Here is a 23,995-nt window from a genome sequence, read left to right as displayed (position 1 = left end):
CTGAGCATCAGTGAAGAATGTATGAAGGTACATTCCCCTGAAAACAAGACTGAAAATAAATGCTGTCACTGCAAAGCCAATAAAGGTGGGCTGCTTACCCCTGGAAAAGCCTTGATGCTTAAGAAAACGGTACTGCCGAGATGGGCGGCCTGCAGGCAGAGCTGTAAGCAAGCAAAGACAACCAAGTTTTTCTCTTCATGTTGTGCTAGGCTCCCCTGGAAAGGGGCTGCAGAGACTGGAAGGGGATCACGTAATGCCGTGGAAGCCACAAGTGGCTAACGTTGGGCGAGCCCTGACCAGGGCCCAGACAAACACCCAAGGACAGCAATATAGGCAACTCACCCCTGGGATTCCCCCAAGGCTCAGAACCAGTTTTCGGGGGAGAAGCTGAATAAGCGCTGCCTACGTGAGAACCTGCAATGGAGTACAGAAGAGGAAAGCCTTCGTGACACACTCTAATAGGCTTCATTACACGGGATGTGCAGTGACAGCACAGGGACGATGGGATCCACACGTGGGACCCAGCAGCTCCCCAGATGCTGACTCAGGGCAATAGGCACCAGCACTCAAAGACCCGCTGGACAGACAAGGCTGTGCTTGCCTACCGGGGGGCCTGTTACGTTCCCCGAAGCAGGAAAAACTGAACAGGGAGCTGCAGAGGACAACAGGGTGTCATTGCGCTGCTCACAGTCCAGGGCGCGCTGGCCAGCAGATGGCTCACCCAGCACCACGCCATCTGCGCTTCTCGGCTGTGGGCTGGGGACCTGGCAGGGAGACCTGGCGTTGTTAGGGGAGTGCTGCAGGGGAACAGGAGAAAGGCTGTTGTGCCTGGAGTCAACAGCAGCTGAGCTCTTCCCCTCCAGGCCATCCCTGAGGCCCCAAGCTGGGATATGGGGAGATGCTCAAGAGCCATTGCCCCCCACCCTGCAGTAACCAGGCACAGGGCAGCAAAGCTCCCATTAGCGCCAACGGCTTCCCTTATGGCCCTGCCAGCCAAGACTGCTTGCCAGGCAGCCCCAAGAACGTGGTGCTGGGCCCAGAGCCAGCATTGCCAGAGCATCCCTCACTGCCAACCCTACCTGGGCGCAGTCCTAACCATGGGATACTCAAGGTCTCCCCGGGACATGGGGCCACCAAGAGGAGGAGAACAGAGAGAGAGAGAGAAGGAAGAGCAGGCAGCAGCTGGGAGTAGCAATCCCCTGTGCTTGCCCCATGCTACCACTTGCCAGCAGCCAGAACCTGCTTTGCACCCTCTAGGCCACGAGCACAAGGTGGCTATGACAGGACGTGCTACAGGACCTCTGCATGAATTCATGGGGCCCACTGTGACCTTACAGAACATCTGCAATGAGGTGGCAAATGCTCTGCGGGGGTAGCTACAGCAATGGAAGCAGACCAACTGGCAGCACAGAGGTAAACCTACCTGTGCTGCTCTAGTGTAGGAGGATATTGCTGCCTCAGTAGAAAAGATACGTAACAGAGATGCTCACGTGCCCAAGAGTCATGCCCCCAGAAAACATCATAATAAAGAGGTGGACTAAGCTTTGGGAACTCAAGTGTCTCACGTGGATCTCTACAGGGGATGGTAAGGCTGAGCTGTTTGTAGCTCAGTGGGCCCATGAAGTATCAGGACATAGGGGGAGGGATGCCACATGCAGGAAGTTGTGCTTGTGATCGAGGGGTAGACCTGACCATTGAGGCCATCAACACAGGTCACCACCTGTGAGTGTTGAAACCTGCGCTGTGTGTGATCAAAGGAGCCATGAAAGTGAAGTCTCCCTGAATAGGGGGCGCTGGCTGGGATATCAGTATGGTGAGGCCTGGCAACTCACCAACAAGCCTCTGGAAAGGTTAAGAGATAAAACAGACTGTTAAAGACCACGTCACATGCATTGGGTGCTGGGACATGGAAACATTGGGACATGAATTTACCAGAGGGCACTTGGCTTCTCACTGCAGGGAGGATACACGCTCCGAAGCGTGCACAGAGAACAAAGCTGGTGAAGGGATCGGAAGACAAGACGAATGAGAAGCAGCCAAGGGAACAAGGGTTGTTGGGGTTTCTTAGTCTGCAGAGAAAGAGGCTGATGGGAGACCAGCCAGCCAGGATGATGTCACTCTCCTTGGGTGACAAGCAATAGGACCCAAGGAAACAGTCTCAAGCTGCACCTGGGCAGGTTTACGTTGGATAAAGGGAAGAATTTCTTCACAGAGGGAGGTGGTCAACCATTGCAATGGGCTGCCACAGGAAGTGGCGGTGCTCCCCCAACCCTGGAGGATTTAAGAGACATGGATGTGGCAGTACACATGGCTTAGTGAGGAGATTTGATAAGTCAGGTTGACAGTTGTACTTGATGGCCTTGAAGGGCACTGATCTCGCTTTGCCTGTTCCTAGGCAGGGGTTATCACCACTGTCTGGCTGCCTCCGACAGCTAGCCTGAGGAGAACATTCTGAGTGCATGGCACAGACTAACAGGACAACCCAAGATTGCCCAGAGCTGGACAAGAGCTATTGGCAAATCTACAATGGCCATGGCCATTTTGGCCATTGTTCCTCCTTCCTCCAATCTACCTGGGTCTTCCCTCTTCAAGACACTGTCAGCATTGCCTAGCACATGCTATTTCACATGCCAAGCCACTCCAATGAAGTGGATTCAGTGGTCTGGCACATCAGACCCGCAGAAGTATAAGGCTTGAGTGGACACCGGTGCACAGTGTACCCTAATGCCATCAAACTATAAATGGGCAGACCCCATTTATATTTCTGGAGTGATGTGGGATCCCAACAGCTAACTGTATTGGAGGCTGAAAGGAGCCTAACTGGGAAGGAGTGGCAAAAGCACCCCACTGTGACTGGCCCCAAGGCTCCATGCATCCTTGGCATAGACTACCTCAGAAGAGGCTACTTCAGGGACCCAGCAGGGTACTGGTGGGCTTTTGGCATAGCTGCCTTGGTGAAAGAGAAAATTAAGCAGCTGTCTTCCCTGTTGGAGGAGCCTTGTGTTGTGGGGTTGCTGAAGGTCAAAGAACCCTCAGCAGGTGCTGATTGCTACCATGACAGTGCACTAGCAGCAATATCGCACCAAGACTCCATGACTCCCAGCTGTTCTGGCTTCAGTTAGGATAGAGTTAATTTTCCTCATAGTAGCTGGTACGCTTCTGTCAGCGTGACCTCGGTGGGTGCCAGGGAAGGTGATGGAACAGATTCTCCTGAGTGCAATCACACAGCATGTGCAGGACAACCAGGGGATCAGGCCCAGTCAGCATGGGTTCATGAAAGGCAAGTCCTGCCTGACCAACCTCATCTCCTTCTATCACCAGGTGACCCACGTGGTGGATGAGGGAAAGGCTCTTGATGAAGTCTACCCAGACCTCAGCAAGGCCTTTGACCCATCTCCCACAGTCTTCTCCTGGAGAAGCTGGCAGCCCATGGCTTGGACACGTTCATTTTTGCTGGGTAAAAAACTGGCTGGATGTCCAGGCCCAGAGGATGGTGGTGAATGGAGTGAAATCCAGCTGGCGACCGGTCACGAGTGGTGATCCCCAGGGGTCAGTGTTGGGGGCCATCCTGTTTAATATCTTTATTGATGATTTGGATGAGGGAACTGAGTGCACCCTCAGTAAGTTTGCAGTGACACCAAACTGGGGGGAAGTGTCGATGTGCCAGAGGGTAGGAAGGCCCTGCAGAGGGACCTGGACAGCTTGAATCTGATGCAGTGAAAACTCCATAACCAAAGTTATTAAGCAGGTATTCTTTATTACAGCGCCGGGTGTGGGGGGGATCACTCTGCCTAACACACACACCAAGGGTTACTGCCGGGGTGCTTATATTAATGGCATATATATATATTCATCTCACTTCCCCGTAAGTCTCTTGCATATTCATTAGGTATCCAGAGAGGCTGTGGATGCACCATCCCTGGAGTTGTCCAAGACCACGTCAGATGAGGCCCCGGGCAACCTGATCTAGTGGGTGGTGTCCCTGCCCATTGCAGGGGGGTTGCAGCCAGGTAGGTGATCTTTAAGGTCCCTTCCAACCTGAGCCATTCTATGATTCTAAATCTTAAAGAGCTTTTTAGGAAAACGTATAAACAGAGTTTTATTTTAGAAAACTTGTTCTGTAGTAACAGGTTTCTGCTCATATGTAAAAATATTGTAAGTCTGGCTACCCTTTCTAGTTTAAAGGCAGACTAGCAGAAGTGATGGAGGGATTCTAGGACAGACTGGGTTCAGAAAGAAAAAACATGGAAATGAATCCATTCTAGTTTCCAGTGAACACCTTATTTTTTCTCCAACAACTGTAATATGTGACTTCCATTAACACTTCAGTGCTGATTTTCAGTTATTCCTAGCCAATTTAGTAAAATCAAAAGAAAAAAATCACCACCTTCATCAGATTTTATTCCGGTTTTGATGAAAAGTTAGAGTCAGAATTAGCTTTTTCTGAACAACTTCATTAGGTGACATCTTAAAGGGAGTCATATCATTCATCTGTCAAATAGTTTTATCTTAAAACTTGAAACAAACAAAAACAAACAGACAAATAAACCAACAAAGTATTTCTGACACTGCTCATGTGTGCTGATGGGTCCTCGTATACCATGCTACAGCTCAGATCTCCTGAATCATAGCACCAGATTCCTTACAATAAAAGTACATGATTTTTCTGATTGCCCTGGTTTTGGCTGAAATAGAGTTAATTTTCCTCGGAATAGCTGGTATGGTGCTGTGTTTTTTAGTATGAGAATAATGCTGATAATCCACTGATGTTTTAGGTGTTGCAGAGCACTACTTAAACAGAGCCGAGGACTGTTCAGCTTCTTGTGCTGCCCTGACAGCGAGGGGCTGGGGGTGCACAAGGAGCTTGCAGGAGACAGAAATAGGACAGCTGACCCCGACCTACCCAAGGGATATTCCATACCATGTGGTGTCATGCAGAACAATAAAACTGGGTTGGTAGGCAGTAACCACAATAGTCCTTTTGGTGTCCAATGCGGGGCATGAAGGGTTGAGATAACAGATCTGACCAAAATGTGTTAAAACGTATTTATTATACTCCTTATATTAGTTTAATAGAAGTTGGTCACAATGTTGACTTTTTTTTTCATTCACTGTGCGGTTTTATGTGCTTTCAAGTTTGTTTTTCTAATTCCTTTCGTGTTGTTCGTTATCTCTGGGGGCTGGCCTAAGTTTGTTGATGGTTCTGTTGGTTTGTATATAATACGTGCTCATATTACACTGACCATGAACTTAATCCACCACTAGCTACAGGCCTCCAACTAGACTCAGTGTCACTGAGCACAGCCCTCTGAGCTCTGCCATCCAGCCAGTTTCCGATCCACCTCACTGTCCACTCATCTAGGCCACACTTCCTGAGCTCGTCAATGAGGATGTTATGGGAGATAGCGTCAAAAACCTTGCTGAAGTCAAGGTAGACAGCATCCGCTGCTCTCCCCTCATTTACCCATCCAGTCATCCCGCCACAGAAGGCTATCAGATCAGTTAAGCATGATTTCCCCTCGGTGAGTCCATGCTGACTACTGATCACCTTTCTAATCCTCCACGTGCTTGGAGACGACCTCCAGGATGAGATGCTCCATTAACTTTCTGGGGATGGAGGTGAGGCTGACTGGCCTGTAGTTGCCTGGGTTCTCCTTCTTGCCCTTTTTGAAGACTGGTGTAATACTGGATTTCTTCTAATCCTCAGGCACCTCTCCTGTTCTCCATAACCTTTCAAAGATGATGGAGGGTGGCCAGTAACATCTGCCATCTCCCTCAGCACTCACGGGTGCATCCCATTGGGGCTCATGGATTTGTGGGTGTCAGGTTTGCCTAAATGATCTCTAACCCGATCTTCCTCAACCAACGTAAAGTCCTCCTTTCTCCAGACTTCCTCTCGTCTCTAGGTTCTGAAATTCCTGAGGGTTGCTCTTAGCAGTGAAGCCAGAAGCAAAGAAGGTAATCAGTAACTCTGCCTTCATTGTATAATTTGTCGCCAGGGCACCCACCCCATTCAGCAGCAGGCCCACATTTTCCCTAGTCTTACTCTTACTATTGATATATCTGAAGAAGCTTTTCTTGTTGTCCTTGACATCCCGTGACAGATTTTCAAATGGGCCTTGACCTTCCTCATCGCATCCCTGCATACTCTGACAATGCTCATAAATTCCTCCCAAGTGGCCTGGCCCTTTTTCCACATGCTTTCTTTTTCCACATTCCTCCTCCTGTTTGAGTTTTGCCAGGATCTCCTTGCTCATCCAGGGAGATCTCCTGCCCCCTTTGCCTGCCTTCTTGCTCATAGGGATACATCAATCTTGAGCTTGGAGGACATGATACTTGGATATAGAACAGGTGGAGGAAAGGGACAACCAGGTTTATTGGACAGCGTGGATTCAGTGGTCTGGCACATCAGACCTGCAGAAGTATAAGGCTTGAGTGGACACCGGTGCAACCAGTGCAATCAAACTATAAATGGGCAGACTTGCATATAAATGGGCAGTCTCTTGCATATTCATTAGGTATCCAAAGAATTATTAACATAAGTTCCCGCCCCTATTCGCATGCATGCTGGAGTCCTAGGGTGGTAGTCCAGCGTACTCTGGTGGTCTTTTGAAGGCCAGAAGTCTTCCTCGCTGCTAAACTTTTGACTCTTCAATCCTTTTACATACTCCAGCAGTCCAAGCCAGTTCTTTCTGGTTCTTTTATGTGTGTGTACGAAGTCTCTTCTTCCATTATCTTTTAGGGTCATCCCATCCTCGTACACCATGCCTCGGTCCTGTCCTTTTTGTTAATATACAGCATACTCCCTGGGTTAGCTAAAAGCTGCAAAATCGACATGCTTTCCTTATTCCCTGTCTCAGTCTGCTTCTCGTGCCCACAGACACACGGACCTCGGTTCTCTTGCTTTACGGTATTTACAAAGTCCAGGCTAAAGGTAAGAAACCAAAGACTTTCAGCAGAACTGTCTGAGAGTAAGGCCAAGAACTGCTGGACAATTCCTTCAGGGAGAAAGAAAAACCCAGGACAGCTAAGGTGACACCAGTGGTGGGTTTTGCACACACGTGCCAGGTGGTGGCCAAGCCTGGCAAGGAGGCAGAGGGAAGCCAGGAAAGGGCAAACACAACTGTTCAAGGTTTAAAGGTTTTGTCTTTATTTATTTTCTGAGCAAAATGATTGTAGGATTGTATGACTTCGAGCGCGGACAGCCAGCTACCGGGTGGACTGATGAGTGCGCTGGGTGCCAGCTGCTGGAGCCAGGCCAGGGGTGTAGGCATCCCCAGCCCGTGGTGCCTGTGAGAGACCAAGGAGAAAAGGATGACGTGTGACACACTTGGTAGGAAAGGAGCTCAATCCATTTCAATTTGGCTGAGAAGAGCGGACCTCGCGAAGGCAGGACAGCCCTTTTTCAGGGCACCCCCCAGCAACCACCTGCCACCTGCAGAGCCGTGGCTCTGACAGCCTGGGGGCAGGGAACACCTCAGCAACAGCGCCCGCCCCCGCCCTTTCCAGAAGGTTCTGGAACACAGACTGTGCATGCGGCTAATTAGCATTCTGGGTGTACTTAGCATAATTAGCGTGTGAGGGCTAAGGGCGGAGACTCAGGACTGGAGGTGGTGCTGGAGGTGAGGACGGTGCCCAGGTTTGCCGTGGCTCTGCGTGTCTGCCTGCTCCTTCCCGTTCCTCTTCCCCGCGGGTGCTGGGGGCTTCTCGGGCTTTTGAGCCCGTGGTGAAACCCCGAGGCTGAAGTAGCGCCGTTACAAGTGGGGAGGTGCAGCCCCTGCGCCTGGCGTGCGAGGGGATGGGAGCGGGTCCTGAGGTGAAGGGCGAGGTTCAGCCAGGGTCTGCTGTCACCAGGATGTCACCCTGCTGTCATGCAGGGCATTTGGTGGAGAATACCGCGGGAAACTCTCAAAAGCTTTACTAAGATTCTAGTAGATGATGTCCACAAATGAGCTGGGCAGGACCTGCCTTTCATAAACTTGTTCTAAGCGCAGCTGATCACTTGATTGTGAGCATCCCACATCATTATCCTTGGCCCTTAGTCACTGCAGTTTCCCATCTGTGCAGAAGCCTGTCACAGCCTGGAATGGAGACTGCTCATCTGTATTGGATGGCAGGAGTGCCTGTAGGTCATGCATGCCTCTAACATCTCCCCAGAAAGCTGTTTACCCTGCCTTTAAGGTAGATCCTTTGAGCCATGGTCACGTTGTTAGTGTTACGGAGAATCGAGTGGATGTTTTATTAATGTCTCTTAGGTGATGGGTCATTAAGTATAATTAAGTATTGCCAAATGTACTTACATTATCAATTAATCTATGTATACTGGGAAACTTAGGGCGTATACTGAACAGTCAAATGAATCCTTGAAGGGGAACCCTGGGAGGGAACAGGTACAACCTGACCTTGGATAAGGACCTGGAAATGCTGAAATGAGTTGAAGCAGAACCAAGGAGCGGAGGGAGCATGCGTCGAGTGAGAAAGGTGAAAAGTTTAGTGGAGAGAGAGAGTCCTTACTTCATCTGGACGACCACCTGGACGACCACCTGGACGACCACCAGAGAGCGCCACGCACGTGCAAAGGGGAGGGGAGCTAATTAGAATGGAATGCGAGGCTGATGTTACCACCTGTAATGAATATGTATGCCTTACGTAATGTTGAATGTATAAATAATAGTTGGGAAGTAATGGGACTTGAAGCCAGATTTGGGCACCTGCCCCGGCTTCCAGCGCTGAATAAAGCCCCTTCATATAATCACTTGGTGGTTATGTGGTTGCTACGCTAACAAGGTAGCAGGGATAAGAGCCAGTCTTGACTAATGTCACAGAGTAAGAACTGACTTTACACCTGTTGGCTTGGGACATGCTGCAGTGCATTGCATTTGAGGCTAAAACAGGCTGTTTGGGGCTATTTGTTCTGGTGTAACCTGTCAGAAAGCTTAAGTACTATGTATCTGCCCCCCCCCCTCCTTGCTGAGGGTTATTGGACTTAGAGCAATCCAACAGCAAAAGGGTCCTCCAAAAGGAAGGACAACTACTTAATTTGCTGTGTATCCAAGACAGTTATGCCAATAGCCCACTGGTAACTTTTGGATTATTGAAGTACCCTCTCCTGTGATAGTCTATGTCAAGCATGCCTGCAGCCTTGGGGCCAGTCACAGTGGGGTGCATTTGCCACTCCTTCCCAGTTACCCTCTCTTCAAGTTCAAGTACAGTTAGCTGTCGGGATCCCCCTGTCACTCCAGAAACACAGATGGGGTCTGCTGCTTTCTAGCTTGCTGGCATTAGGGTACACTGGTGCCCGCTAGAGTCTTAAAGCCCTGTGGGGCTGATGTTCCAGGCCATTGAGTCCACACAGTCAGATAAACCTGGTTGTCCTTTTCTCCACTTGGCTGGAGGCACAGCTCATCTGGTCCTGGTCACAGTATTCGTTACTGTGTCTGGATGACTGCCCATGGAAACTGGAGCAGCAGTTTTCTCAGAAGACACTGCTTTTGCAATTGTTCTCCTTGCAATTCGTGTACCTCTAGGGTCAAGGTAGATTTTTCCATCCCATTTTTTCATGTCCTCTCCACGATCACGCAGGTTAAACTGCAGGGTGGCATGTGGTGTGTACCTACTATATCCTCTTGAGCAGAGAGCAGTGCTTGCTCCTAGTAGCTGAGATACTGGTTTGTACAGGTAAGGGAGTAGGACGTAACCTTATTGAACTGTTGGAACTTCCAGGACAGCTTCTGCACAGCATTCTTGATTGGTGGGCCTTTGGGGAAAGCTTCTCAACAGCTGAGATGTGAGTCTATAGGGAGGGAGAGAGGCTTTTTTTGCATTGCTGAAGTTGGCCAGCCGATTAGTGTGGCATATGTTCGTTGTCTTTCCAGCTCGTTACTGCCAATGAGTTGGCATAGAACAATGGGGCACTCCATACAAACCTGTGCTACAGTGGTTGTATGCACTTGACTTAATCTGGATCTTTAGAGAATTGGTCATCATACTGCAAGTCACCATAAACTCTCTCCAGCGTGGCTAACTTCCTTTAGTACTGGATACCCGTCTCCATGGAGGTCCACTTGCTTGGGTGACCTCTTCCCTGAAGGGATACTTCTCTTCCACACCTAACAGGACTTGCCTCTGGATGCTGATGACTTGTGACCATTATCCCATTGCTCTGTCAACATCACCTTCCCTCAGAGGGATCCAGCCGCTTGGCTTCCCTGCGCTCTAATTCCAGGCTACTGGCCTTCTTATTCCTGCACTGGAGCAACCAGGTGATGGGGTGCTCACCTGGGTGATACACAAGAAGATTTGTGCCATCTCACAGCTCATACCCATAGCCCAGTTGCTGGGATCGGGCCCTTTTCCGCTGGGCAACTTTCCAGCCCCTCATCCCTAAGCCCACACCACTGCTCTGGGGTTCTGATGCAAATGCAGCACCCAGCATTTACATTTGCTGGCTGTCACTTAGTCAGACTTGGCCTGTTGACCTAGCCTATGCAAATTGTCAGGGAGCTGGTCTGCTTCAGGATAGATGGCTTTGGAGACCCTAATTAGTATTGTCTGCAAGCTTACTGAGGGTGGACTTGAACCCCTTCTCCAGATCACTGATGGGAATACTGAACATCCCTGGCCTCTGTATGGAGCACTGGGGAACCTCTCTGGCGACCAGCCACCAACTGGATTGAACTCTGCGCTGAGTCTCTGAGCCCAGCCACCCAGCCAGTTCTTCAGCCAGCAAACCTCTTCAAGCCCTGATCAGGCAGTCCCTGCAGGAGAATACCATGGGAAACTCTCAAAAGCTTTACTAAGATTCTAGTAGATGATGTCCACAAATGAGCTGGGCAGGACCTGCCTTTCATAAACTTGTTCTAAGCACAGCTGATCACTTGATTGTCTGATAAATTCTGTACAGGACAGAAAAACTACAGCAAAAAGGCATTCAGTGCCCCAGCCTCATCTGCACCTCCGTGTGTCCTCCGTGTTACCCCTTGCATCTGTGATACACAAGAGCCAATAACACAGGCTCAGGCGAGGATCTCTGTGAAATAGCATTTTTATTAGCAACTGCACTGGCAGGCATCCTGCAAGCAGGAATGCGGATTCCCTATTACCCGACGCTTAATTCCTCCCCTGTTTCCTCATTGGCTGAGTACTACAGGTTCACAAACTACTCGACGCTTGTTGCTATATGTATTGTATATCTGTACAATTGCATATGACCAACCATTAATTGGTCGTTTTCCCTTTTTTTCCTTCTCTCAGGACTAGAGGGCCTGCGATTTTTTGTTCTTGCGGATTTTGCACTGCTCGTCCTGTATTTCTTCACTGTCCCAAAATGAGGAAGACAGCTGAAACTTCCACTGACCCCTGATCTGCTTATCATAATGTGAGAAGGATTTTTTTTTTTTTCAGACAGGGTCTTCTGTGAAGCTGTTTTATTTGCTATGGCAATGGTGGGCATCCTGCAAGCAGGAGCACACAGTAAAAGTTCATCTTAACCTTATATTCCTTATTACTGACACCTGATTTCTCCCCTTTCCTCACTGGCTGAATACTACAGATTCATAACCTACTCGATGCCCTTCTATACCATATATGTACAATTTTATTTGACCAACTGTTAAATTTCTCCTTTCCTTTTTTTCCTTCTCTCCTGACTAGAGGGACCGCAATTTTTGTTTTCACTGATTTCGTACTGCTCATTCTGTTTTTCTTAGCTATCGTCCTTATTTTGCGACAGTGGGACCTTCCTCTTCTCTGCTTAACACACTCCCCATTGTTATGCTACTGTCATACCTGCACAATCGCTTTTGAATATGCGCGGTTAGTGGATTTTCCACTGCAAAAACAACTTCTAGTGCAAAAACACTACTTTGTTTCTCACACATAACCCCCACTGTTGTACCTCTGAAATGGCTGCAGAATCACTTTTGAACATGCAAGGTTAGTATAACATTTTGTTTGCACAAACATATTTAATTCTCATGCAGGGCATTTGGTGGAGGTCTTAATAATGTGCATGGTCCCTCAGGCAGACTTTCAATCTCTTTTGCGATTTCTTCCATTTTTCTTTCTTTTTCCACGTTGTCTGGATCTTTACTCCACAAGGGAAAGGAAGGTTCACCCAGCAATGGTTCTCTGCGACAGAACAAAAGGGTTTTCAAAAAGAAAATGTGTTAATACGAATCGACAGGCTAACATTAAAGAAGTCTCTCAGCAGAAATCCCAGCAAAGAGCTGCCCAGAGCTCCTTGTGCTCCAGGATGTTCTCGCTAGAAATGCTTCCCTGCACAGAGCAGCAATCTGGCAGAGACTGCTGGGAAAAACCTACTCACCGTTGTCTCATCTTCAGCAACCACTTCACTGAGTAGCCCAAAGCCGCCAGAAGGAACAGACACACAAGGATGGCCAGCACCACAACTGCGATGCGCTCTGGCACCCATTTGTGATCTGAAACCTCTGCATTTTTTTCACCGCCAGCCCCTGGAGGAAATGGAACAGTCACACGCTTTTAGGAGTTCTGTACCACTGACAGTCTCGCAGTGTCTTTGGCAAGTCCAAGCAGTTATCTTCACTTGGTTGCTTTCCCTCATTCTCGTGTGTTAGCGCTAGAGGACAAGGATGACCAGGTACAGTCATCCTGAGCAAGAGCCCACTCATGAGGGAGAGGCTGAATGAGGGTTATCTCCAGCAGTGTCTTTGGGAATGAATATGCATGCCTTACCCATGCAATTTCTCCCATGCTCCATACCCCTATTCTGTAGAAAAGACGCAGAGCCAGCATTTCTGGCCAAATCTGCAAACAAAGGCAGAAAAAAGAATAGCTTTGTCTGTAAGATACTGCAAGATACATCTTCAGCTTTGAATGGCAGCGAACGCAGTTTGAACTCGTAACTACTCCCCAACACCTGTCATTCTCTTCGCTCTAAATGTTTACTCTTACTCCAAAAGAAGCATTGGCAACATAGCATTGGCAACTTGGGATGTCCCTGTTGCTCAAAACCAGGATCCATCCTAAAACTGAGGGAAACATTCTTTATGGGAACAGCTGAAAACAAACATGGAGGAAGAAAGCTAGTGTGAAATGCTGCAATAAACAGCTTCCTAAGAAATGCCTGCAGAGTGGCTGGGTTGACCTCCTGGGTGTAGCCTGGCAGCTCCCTCATGAAATATATAGAGCCAATGTACCCAGGTGACCTCTCCAAGACTCAGAATCAGGATTCCACTGAAGAGATGCAGAGCCAGCACCTGTGGCCACATCTGCAACCAAAGGCACACGAGAACAGCTCCTGTCACATACTGTAATAAACTCCTTCAGCTTTGAATGGCAGGAAACACTAATGCTGCCTGACACCCGTTCCCCCCTTCCACTGACGAGCACGTGGCAGTGTGGTACCAGATGCCGGCACGGGAACTGTATTGGCATAAAACTCACCATGTGCACAGCTCCTGGGGAAAAGGACCCCCAGGAGTTCACCCAGGCTCTAAACTCAGCCCCAAAAGCTGCTGTCTTTGCAGACAATGCTGGAAGAAGCTCAAGGCTTCAGCAGCTTGCAATGCAGCTTCACGAGATAAAGAAGCCTTACTTGATTCCCACTTTGCTCTTACATGTATCTGAGCATCAGTGAAGAATGTATGAAGGTACATTCCCCTGAAAACAAGACTGAAAATAAATGCTGTCACTGCAAAGCCAATAAAGGTGGGCTGCTTACCCCTGGAAAAGCCTTGATGCTTAAGGAAACGGTACTGCCGAGATGGGCGGCCTGCAGGCAGAGCTGTAAGCAAGCAAAGACAACCAAGTTTTTCTCTCCATGTTGTGCTAGGCTCCCCTGGAAAGGGGCTGCAGAGACTGGAAGGGGATCACGTAATGCCGTGGAAGCCACAAGTGGCTAACGTTGGGTGAGCCCTGACCAGGGCCCAGACAAACACCCAAGGACAACAATATAGGCAACTCACCCCTGGGATTCCCCCAAGGCTCAGAACCAGTTTTCAGGGGAGAAGCTGAATAAGCGCTGCCTACATGAGAACCTGCAATGGAGTACAGAAGAGGAAAGCCTTCGTGACACACTCTAATAGGCTTCATTACACGGGATGTGCAGTGACAGCACAGGGACGATGGGATCCACACGTGGGACCCAGCAGCTCCCCAGATGCTGACTCAGGGCAATAGGCACCAGCACTCAAAGACCCGCTGGACAGACAAGGCTGTGCTTGCCTACCGGGGGGCCTGTTACGTTCCCCAAAGCAGGAAAAACTGAACAGGGAGCTGCAGAGGACAACAGGGTGTCACTGCGCTGCTCACAGTGCAGAGCGCACTGGCCAGCAGATGGCTCACCCAGCACCACCCCATCTGCGCTTCTCGGCTGTGGGCTGGGGACCTGGCAGGGAGACCTGGCGTTGTTAGGGGAGTGCTGCAGGGGAACAGGAGAAAGGCTGTTGTGCCTGGAGTCAACAGCAGCTGAGCTCTTCCCTCCAGGCCATATCCCTGAGGCCCCAAGCTGGGATATGGGGAGATGCTCAAGAGCCATTGCCCCCCACCCTGCAGTAACCAGGCACAGGGCAGCAAAGCTCCCATTAGCGCCAACGGCTTCCCTTATGGCCCTGCCAGCCAAGACTGCTTGCCAGGCAGCCCCAAGAACGTGGTGCTGGGCCCAGAGCCAGCATTGCCAGAGCATCCCTCACTGCCAACCCTACCTGGGCGCAGTCCTAACCATGGGATAGTCAAGGTCTCCCCGGGACATGGGGCCACCAAGAGGAGGAGAACAGAGAGAGAGAGAAGGAAGAGCAGGCAGCAGCTGGAAGTAGCAATCCCCTGTGCTTGCCCCATGCTACCACTTGCCAGCAGCCAGAACCTGCTTTGCACCCTCTAGGCCACGAGCACAAGGTGGCTATGACAGGACATGCTACGGGACCTCCGCATGAATTCATGGGGCCCACTGTGACCTCACAAAACATCTGCAATGAGGTGGCAAATGCTCTGCGGGGGTAGCTACAGCAATGGAAGCAGACCAACTGGCAGCACAGAGGTAAACCTACCTGTGCTGCTCTAGTGTGGGAGGATATTGCTGCCTCAGTAGAAAAGATACGTAACAGAGATGCTCACGTGCCCAAGAGTCATGCCCCCAGAAAACATCATAATAAAGAGGTGGACTAAGCTTTGAGAACTCAAGTGTCTCACGTGGATGTCTACAGGGGACGGTAAGGCTGAGCTGTTTGTAGCTCAGTGGGCCCATGAAGTATCAGGACATAGGGGGACGGATGCCACATGCAGAAAGATGTGCTTGTGATCGAGGGGTAGACCTGACCATTGAGGCCATCAACACAGGTCACCACCCGTGAGTGCTGAAACCTGCGCTGTGTGTGATCAAACGAGCCATGAAAGTGAAGTCTCCCTGAATAGGGGGCGCTGGCTGGGATATCAGTATGGTGAGGCCTGGCAACTCACCAACAAGCCTCTGGAAAGGTTAAGAGATAAAACAGACTGTTAAAGACCACGTCACATGCATTGGGTGCTGGGACATGGAAACATTGGGACATGAATTTACCAGAGGGCACTTGGCTTCTCACTGCAGGGAGGATACACGCTCCGAAGCGTGCACAGAGAACAAAGCTGGTGAAGGGATCGGAAGACAAGACGAATGAGAAGCAGCCAAGGGAACAAGGGTTGTTGGGGTTTCTTAGTCTGCAGAGAAAGAGGCTGATGGGAGACCAGCCAGCCAGGATGATGTCACTCTCCTTGGGTGACAAGCAATAGGACCCAAGGAAACAGTCTCAAGCTGCACCTGGGCAGGTTTACGTTGGATAAAGGGAAGAATTTCTTCACAGAGGGAGGTGGTCAACCATTGCAATGGGCTGCCACAGGAAGTGGCGGTGCTCCCCCAACCCTGGAGGATTTAAGAGACATGGATGTGGCAGTACACATGGCTTAGTGAGGAGATTTGGTAAGTCAGGTTGACAGTTGTACTTGATGGCCTTGAAGGGCACTGATCTCGCTTTGCCTGTTCCTAGGCAGGGGTCATCACCACTGTCTGGCTGCCTCCGACAGCTAGCCTGAGGAGAACATTCTGAGTGCATGGCACAGACTAACAGGACAACCCAAGATTGCCCAGAGCTGGACAAGAGCTATTGGCAAATCTACAATGGCCATGGCCATTTTGGCCATTGTTCCTCCTTCCTCCAATCTACCTGGGTCTTCCCTCTTCAAGACACTGTCAGCATTGCCTAGCACATGCTATTTCACATGCCAAGCCACTCCAATGAACACTTCCCTCCCCCTCCCCCCCCAGCAAATGCTCACATTCCTGCACTCACAATCACGTCCGCACAGCCACATTCCCACAGCAGCTTCTTAGTTAGGAAAGGATTTTGTAAAATACATTCTCATTTCAATAGACTGTATTTAATAAAATCCTCCTCAGCAGTATGAATGAAGCAGCTGTTTTGTTTTTTCCTGTCATTTCTTCTCTTTTCTTAGCTTTGCCAAACTTTTTGTCCTGGTTTCAGCTAGGATAGAGTTCGTTTGCCTCCTAGTAGCTGGTATGATGTTATGCTTTGGATTTAGGATGAGAGTAATGTTGATAACACACTGATGTTTTAATTGTTGCAGAGCAGTGCTTACACCAAGCCAAGGACTTTTCAGCTTCTCGCTCTGTCCTGCCAGCGAGCAGGCTAGGGGTACAGCAGGAGCTGGGAGGGGACAGACCCAGGACAGCTGACCCAAACTGGCCAAAGGGGTATTCCATACCATCTGACGTCATGCTGAACAATATATAGGGGTGGCTAGCTGGGGTGGGGGGGGACTGACTGGTCGGGGATAGGCTGGGCATCAGTCAGTGTGTATCACTTGTTTTGTATGCATCATTAGTAGTAGTACTATTATTATTATTATTATTATTTTCTGTTCTAATAAACTGTCTCAATCTAAACCCACAAGCTTCACTTTCCTGTTTCTCTCCCCAATCCCAGAGAGGGAGGGGGCAGGGTGAGCAAACAGCTGTGTGGTGCTTAGCTGGCAACTGGGTTAAACCACAACAGTCCTTTTTTGCCGCCCAACATGGGGCCAGAAGGGTTGAGATAACGACAGATCTGACTAGTGTGTGTTAAAACAAGATTTTTATAAGCATTACATCAGTTTAATAGTTCCTAATCACAATGCTGCTTTTTGTGATCTCAAGTCTGCTGTGCCAGTTTTCCAAATCGCGTTACATAGCACATTACTTAGTGTGTATGTTCCCTGTCATAGTGCTTATCACTTCTGGGGGTTGGTACAGGGTTATTATTTTGCTGTACTGTGTAACACGGGCTTATGGTATGACAATTACTGGCCGTGAGACTGATCTGGTATTTGTACTCAGCATTGTCATAAACTCCATACTTTGGGAATCCTACCTCAGAAACTATAAATAATTACACCTTTCATGCTGCTTCTTCAGGGAGCCAATCTACGGAGGGGTCAGGGGAAGATGTTTTTTTCCCATGTGTTCACTATCCCTTTTGTCTCCTCCAGGCGAGTTAGGGTAGCTTTCCAGAACTTCAAATATCCTTGCGATGTTCAGACCAGCATGTTCTCCTTGCTATGTCTCCTGAGTGCACTTCAGGTTTTGTCTAAGGTTAAACAAATACTTAAGAGTGTCATCCAGAGATCTGTCCTGAGGCAGGATACTTATGAGTGGCAGGGAGAGGGGGAGGATATAGGCAGGCATCTAGAGCAGTGGGACCTCCAGTGCTTTGGAAATTCACCCCCGAACACCTAAAACCTAAAAAAGTGGTAGAGCGCTTGAAAAAGGTGCGTCATTGCCCTGGCAGTACCAGACATACAGAAATCACTGCAACATGCTGGGGCTTGGCCTGTGCTTACCGAGCTGCATTCAATGCCAATATAACCCCAGTGACAGACCCTGCAGCCACTTCAACCTGAGACAGGCCCAGCGGCCACTCCAAGCCCTAAAATGGGCCCTAAGGCTGAGCCAGGGAAACAAACTGTACCAGTGTCAGTTGCACCCGTAACCAAGGTGAAAAAATAGTATAGAGTCAGATCATTTAATACGCAGAGAAACTTCTGCTAAGACTAGGTATGGAGAAGACAAGGCCAGGCCATGAGAGGAACAGGAGGATGAAGATGTCACAAAAACAGCAGTATCTAGCCAAAACCTGTACCAGCATGAGCTACGAGATGTGCGAAAAGATTTCGGTCGCTGTATAGGTGAGCAGCTTGTCACTTGGCTGCTCCGGTGCTGGGACACTGGAGCCAATTGTCTGGAATTAGAGGGCAGGGAAGCCAGGTGGCTGGGATCCCTTGCTAGAGATGCAGGACCACCTTACAGCCTCTGGAGGCATCTCCTGGCAGCTGTGAAGGAGAGGTATCCCTTCAAGGAAGAACTATGTCTTCCAGGCAAGTGGACCACTATGGAGAAGGGAATCCAGTACCTGAGGGAATTAGCCATATAGGAGGTGATTTATGAGGACCTAGACAACGAACAAATACCCACAGATCCAGATCAAGTCAAATGTACATGACCCACATAGCAGAAGTTTGTACGGAATGCACTATCATCATATGCCAGCTCATTGGCACTAATGGCCTGGGAAGAGCAAGAGGAACCCACAATGGATGAATTGGCTGAACAACTCTAGCAGTACAAAGAAAGTCTCTCCTCTTCCCTACAGGCCTGCATCTCGGCTGTGGAGAAACTTTCTGAAGAGGTCCACCAACTCAAAGAGAATTTATCTTCCTCCCCACCTGTACAAACCAGTGTCTCAGCAATCAGGGGTAAGCATCCTTCTGTGCAAGGAAGATGACAGAGTGGGTACACACCCTGTGCCACCCTGTGGTTTTACCTACGTGACTGTGGAGAAGACATTAGAAAATGGGATGGAAAAATCTACCTCAACCCTAGAGGCACGAGTACGTGAGTTGCAGAAGAAAACAATCAGGGAAAAAGAACTTCCAGCAGGCAGTCCTTCAGACACAGAAACGAAGATTCTGACCAGGATTAGAGGGGCCCTGCCTCCTGCCAGGGGGAGGAAAGGGACAATCAAGTTTATTGGACTGCGTGGATTTGATGGCCTGGCACATCAGACGCACGGAACTAGAAGGCTTTAGTAGACACTGGTGCACAGTCTACTGTAATGCCATCAGGCTATAAAGGGCCACAACCCATCTGTATTTATGGGGTGACGGGGGGATCCCAGCAGTTAACTGTATTGGAGGCTGAAGTGAGTCTAACTGGGAATGAGTGGCAGAAGCACCGTATTGTGACTGGCCCAGATGCTCCATGCATCCTTGGCATAGACTGTCACAGGAGAGGATGTTTCAAGGACCCAGAAGGGTTCCGCTGGGCTTTTGGCATAGCTGCCTTAGAGACAGAGGACATTAAACACTTGTCTACCTTGCCTGGTCTCTCAGAGGACCCTTCTGTCGTGGGGCTGATGAGGGTCAAAGAACAGCAGGTGTCAATCGCTACCACAACTGTGCACCGGCAGCAATATCGCACCAACCGAGACTCCCCGATTCCCATCCATAAGCTAATTTGTCAACTGGAGAGCCAAGGAGTGATCAGCAAGACTCATTCACCTTTTAATAGTCCCATATGGCCAGTGCAAAAGTCTAATGGTGAGTGGAGACTAACAGTGGACTATCGTGGCCTGAACGAAGTCACGCCACCACTGAGTGCTGCAGTGCCGGACATGCTAGAACTCCAGTATGAACTGGAATCAATGACAGCCAAGTGGTACACCACAACTGGTACACTGATTATATTGTTATGCGGTGATACAGCAGAGAAAGTTTTTGAGAAAGGGAAGAAAATAGTCCAAATTCTTCTAAAGGCTGGTTTTGCCATAAAACAAAATGAAGTCAAAGGACCTGCACAAGAGACCCACTTTTTTGGAATAAAACGGCAAGATGGACATCAGCAAATCCCAATGGATGCGATCAACAAATAACAGCGATGTCTCCACCAACTAGCAAAAAAACACAAACTTTCCTAGGTGTCATGGGGTTTTGGAGAATGCATATTCCAAATTACAGTCTGATTGTAAACCCGCTCTACCAAGTAACCCGTAAGAAGAATGATTTCAAATGGTGCCCTGAGCAACGACAAGCCTTTGAACAAACTAAGCAGGAAATAATTCATGCAGTAGCCCTTGGGCCAATCCAAACAGGACCAGATGTAAAGAACATGCTCTACACTGCAGCCGGGGAGAATGGCCCCCCCCGGAGCCTCTGGCAGAAACAGCCTGCAGAAACTCGAGGTTAACCCCTAGGGTTTTGGAGTCAGGGATACAGAGGATCTGATGCCTGCTACACTCCCACCAAAAAGGAGGTATCAGCAGCATATGAGGGAGTTTGATCTGCTTCGGAAGTGGTCAGTACTGAAACACAGCTCCTCCTGGCACCCCAACTGCCAGTACTGGGCTGGATGTTCAAAGGAAGCATCCCCTCTACACATCAAGCAACTGATGCTACATGGAGTAAGCAGGTTGCACTGATTACGCAACTCAGCAGGCTCAAACAGGAAACCCCAGTCCTCCAGGAATCTTGGAAGTGGTTATGGACTGGCCAGAAGGTAAACATTTTGGGGTATCACCAGAGGAGGAGGTGGCCAATACTGAAGAAGTCCCACTGTACAACAAGCTACCAGAAAACAAGAATATACCCTGTTCACTGATGGGTCTTGTCATACTGTGGGAAAGCATTGGAGATGGAAAGCTGCTGTATGGAGTCCTACATGACATGTTGCAGAAGCTATTGAGGGAGAAGGTGAATCGAGTCAGTTTGCAGAAGTGAAAGCCATCCAGCTGGCTTTAGATACTGCTGAACGAGAAAAGTGGCCAGTTCTCTATCTCTATACTGATTCATGGATGGTAGCAAATGCCCTGTGGGGGTGGTTACAGCAATGGAAGCAGAACTGCCAGCACGGGGGCAAACCCACCTGGGCTGCTGCATTGTGGCAAGATATTGCTGCCCAGGTAGAGAACCTGGTTATAAAGGTATGCCATGTAGATGCTGATGTGCTTCAAAAATCAGGCTACTGAAGAACATCAGAACCACCAGCAGGTGGATCAGGCTGCTCAGACTGAAGTGGTTCAGGTGGACCTGGACTGGCAACATAAGGGTGAATTATTTATAGCTCAATGGGCTCATGACACCTCAGGCCATCAGGGGGGCAGGTGAGCGAACAACTGTGTGGTGCTTAGCTGCCAGCTGGGTTAAACCACAACAATGAAGCAGCTGTTTTGTTTTTCCTGTCATTTCTCTTTTCTTAACTTTGTTTCACCATTTTGTTTTCATCCACACTGTCAGAATTGCTCTGATGGCCAGACTGAGGTAAACAGTTGGAAGACACAGAATGAAGTAGCTTTGTGCTTTAGTAGTTCCCCTCCCACAACTCTGAGGAACCCTCCCACACTTGTTCAACAGTACAGAAGTTAAGTCACTAACTTGTCTGGGGTCCCCCTCTGTGCAAGTGAGGGGGACTAGTGTGGACAGGGTCTTCTTCCCACTGCCAGAACCAGGGCACTTCAAGAGTCCTCGAGAGCGGGTAGGATTTACAGGTTAGAATCCATTTCTTAGGACTGGAAATTGCCATCTCCAACTCTGAGAGATCTTCTCTTCTAGGGTGAAAGCAAGCTTCGTCTGGCACTAGTTGTCTGCAACAAAGTTTTGGAAAAGAAAATTAATTAAGAAGCAAATGGTAAAAATGTCTCTCAACAGAAATCAACAGCCAGGCCCTGGTCAGCATTCTGAGTGCATGTCAGAGTAACAGCGGGACCACAACCAACCAGGGCTTGGCCAGAGCTAAGGAATAGCTATTGACAAATCTTCAATTGCACACTCACATACATGTGCACACGGGCACATTCTCACAGGGGCAGCTAACTTAAATGAAATGCATTCTAGGAAATCCTAACTTCCATTAAAGGAAGCATTTTGGAGCTCTTTAGTTCTATTCTGCCTTTCCTTTGCCTCCCATTCCCTTCCAATGCACATTCCCATATCAGCTTCCATAGTTCCATTGCACCCCCTCCAAGTAAGAGAGCCAGCTCTGCCATCAAATTCACTGGAAGCACTGGAATTACTCAGAGATTCCCTTTTTTGCACAATATCATTCACTTTTCTCTAGTCAAATATATGGGAAAAGTACACTGCCACCCTGGCAAGTCTAGAGAGATTGAGACTCACTGCAATGTGCTGCAGCCTGGCTCATCTGTGCCTACCAAACCCACACTTAATGCTAATCCAACCCCTGTTACCACACCACCACCCCCCCACAAAAAGGCAGCCCTGAGCCCACTCCAACCCCTGCAACAGGTCCAGTAGCTGGGCCAGAGAACTAACCTATGCCAGTACCGGTCACCCGCTGCCTTCCAGGTTACACCAGAACAAACAGCCCCAAACCGCCTGTTTTAGCCTCAAATGCAATGCACTGCAGCATGTCCCAAGCCAACAGAGGTGTGAAGTCAGTTCTTACTCTGTGACATTAGTCAAGACTGGCTCTTATCCCTGCAATCGGCTTCCTCATGAGGACAAGTGGAAGGGCAGGCACCGCTCTCTTCTCTTTAGTGACCAGTGACAGGACTCACAGGAACAGCGTCAAGCTGCAACAGGGGAGGTCCAGGCTGGACATCAGGAAGAGGTTCTTTACCAAGAGGGTTGTTACGCACTCAAACAGGCTCCCCAGGGATGTAGTCACAGCACCAAGCCTGTAGGAGTTCAAGAAGCATTTGGACTGTGCTCTTATGTAGTCTCAATTATTGGGTAGACCTGTGTGGTGCCAGGAGTTGGGCTCGATCCTTGTGGGTCCCTTCCAACTCAGGATGTTCTATAATTCTATGATTAATCTGCCCATGGCTCTGGCAAAAGATCTAGCTGAAAGGCAGCTTTTTGCAGAGATTTTAGGTACACGCATGACCTGCAGGCACTCCTGCAATCAAACACAGAGGAGAAAAGTTTTCATTCCATGCTGTGACAGGCTTCTCCATGGGGGGAGGGGCAATGACTCTAAGGGCCAAGGATAATGATGTGGGATGCTCACACAGGCCTAGATACCCACAGCTGCAGGGAGCCTTTGCCTGTGATGTCAGTGCCCTCCAAGTCAACAGGTGTTCAAGATTTACCTCTGCCATCCCTAGAATGACCCCATGAACAGTAGTGCACTTGCAGGGGGGGCTGAACCATCACCACCTCCAGCTGTGTCCAGTCTTCTTTCAAGAAAGATTTGCTGGCAACTCTAGGTTGATCACAAGTGCAATTAACTATTACCCATCTTAAAAGGCAAATCAAGATGGACATTTTTGAAATTACCAGCAGGAAGTGTGTATTATAGGTGAGCCAGTGTTCTTCTGTTGGAGCTACAGCATCTGAAAATATAACTACAGCTGAGAGCTCAAGTGGTTGCATGTCAGGCTGAAACATGCCCAGCTTCTCCTGCTGTCTGCATCCCATTCCAGCACCACTGCTGATTTACCCCACATGTTCAGTCCTCCCCTGACTATTTCCAAGGACTTAGTGCAATGTTTCTCAGAAATCTCCAAAGTAGAAATACAAAAACATACAATCAGACATCCTAGAATGGCACCCAGTGTACAAGGAACTAGAAAGTAGTACGTATTATTCCTTAGAAGTACAAGGGATATTTGACCAGGTAGCTTACATGGAAGTGACACCTTGACCAATACAAACTCTAAACAAGTAAAAGAATTAAAACATCTCAGAAAAATGTAACCTTCCTAAGTTGAAAAAGCTTCACTACCTCGTGGTGCAGTATGATGCAGTTTTATCATCTTGTGAACACCCACTAGGGAATAGAGATGCACTTTATAGAGTATTTCTCAGAAAACTACTTACATATTTAGTGTACAAGATTTATGTCAGCATGGATTACTTTACAGATCCTATTTTTCACTCAAGGCCCAGTGGATTTTCTCCTGTTACACCAGATGCAGTGAACAAACGCTAACATCTCTCATCTCCACATAGAATCTTTCCCCAACTTGTTTTAATT

The 23,995-nt window shown here is 48.9% G+C and overlaps 2 long non-coding RNA genes across 2 annotated transcripts; both read left to right on the top strand.

Moving 5' to 3' along the window:
• The first annotated feature begins 3,891 nt into the window (after positions 1-3,891).
• On the top strand, positions 3,892-8,755 carry LOC308185780. The gene is made up of 2 exons (XR_013943751.1): positions 3,892-4,010; positions 7,166-8,755. It is a non-coding gene; the product is annotated as an uncharacterized lncRNA (long non-coding RNA).
• Positions 8,756-11,250: 2,495 nt separating this feature from the next.
• Positions 11,251-16,914, top strand: LOC308185782. The gene is made up of 2 exons (XR_013943752.1): positions 11,251-11,377; positions 12,100-16,914. It is a non-coding gene; the product is annotated as an uncharacterized lncRNA (long non-coding RNA).
• Positions 16,915-23,995: the final 7,081 nt, after the last annotated feature.

The sequence above is a fragment of the Anser brachyrhynchus genome (assembly GCF_964034855.1).
Source record: "Anser brachyrhynchus genome assembly, chromosome: 1".
NCBI lineage: Eukaryota > Metazoa > Chordata > Aves > Anseriformes > Anatidae > Anser > Anser brachyrhynchus.
This window is presented reverse-complemented; position numbering and strand designations above follow the sequence as displayed.